The sequence below is a fragment of the Erythrolamprus reginae genome, chromosome 3, assembly GCF_031021105.1.
Source record: "Erythrolamprus reginae isolate rEryReg1 chromosome 3, rEryReg1.hap1, whole genome shotgun sequence".
In the NCBI taxonomy this organism is placed as follows: Eukaryota; Metazoa; Chordata; class Lepidosauria; order Squamata; family Dipsadidae; genus Erythrolamprus; species Erythrolamprus reginae.
The window spans coordinates 210185354-210186493 of NC_091952.1; positions in this window are offsets into that span (position 1 = coordinate 210185354).

Here is a 1140-nt window from a genome sequence, read left to right on the forward strand (position 1 = left end):
GGGAAAATTCTCCTTCCAGCTCTATTAGAAAAAGATATGGCAGAAAGAGATGGAAAGGAATAAATAAATATCTGGAAATAGAGAAGAGAAGAGAAGGGAAGGGAAGGGAACCAAATCACCCCCCCCCAAAGAAAAAATCCGCACTAAAGTAACATTCCTTCAGTCCTAACATTTTTAGTGTGGTGGGAAATGTAATAATCATAATCACAATCACAACCATAACCACAATCACAATCATAATTGCAATCTCAATTGTAATCGTAATTTTAATCATAATCATAATCATAATCACACTCAAAACCAAAACCAAAACCAAAATCAAACCCAAATCCTTAACCATAAACATAACCATAGCCATAACCATAACCATAACCATAGCCATAGCCATAGCCATAACCAAACAACAAAGAACAAACAAATCAAATTAATAATAATAATAATAATAGTAAGAGTAATAGTAGTAGAAGTAGTAAAAAATAACAACAACAATATTATTATTAATAATAATAATAATAATAATAATAATAATAATAGTGTTTAATGAATGAAAGATTTTATCATCATCATCATTGGAGAAGGGTGGCAAATAAATAAATAAATAAATAAATAAATAAATAAATAAATAAATAATCATTTCATGAATATCAGCAATTAATAAAACAATTGCCTAGTTGCCAAATCAAATTTATTTTTTTAAAAAAAATCTTATCCATTGGAAATTAATGGAACAAAATAGGATTCATTCTCAACTCTGTTTAGATGCTGTGTGAAACAATAAGACATAAAAAGATCTGATACTTTTAGGGACTTTTAAAAATATGAGATAGCTCCAAAAGTTTGCTAAATTATTCCTTTTCAAAGGAAGAAGGGATTCTGTCCCCTTGGAAAATTAAAAGGCAGAGAAATAAAATAAGTCACAGCATTACCTTCAGTGTAGGAAAACTAGGAGGGTCTCCCAGCAGATATTTTCATTAAGTTGAAAAGCCTCCTTTCCCTATTCCTCTGCCTTCGTGGCACTGGAGTATTTTCGCCCCATGAAAAGGTTTGCACTTCTGGGCATGCAGAGCAGATGGGCTATCAAGCTGGATCGCAAGCTTTCACTCCAAAGCTGCAGGAGCTGTAACTGCAGCAGGCTGCACT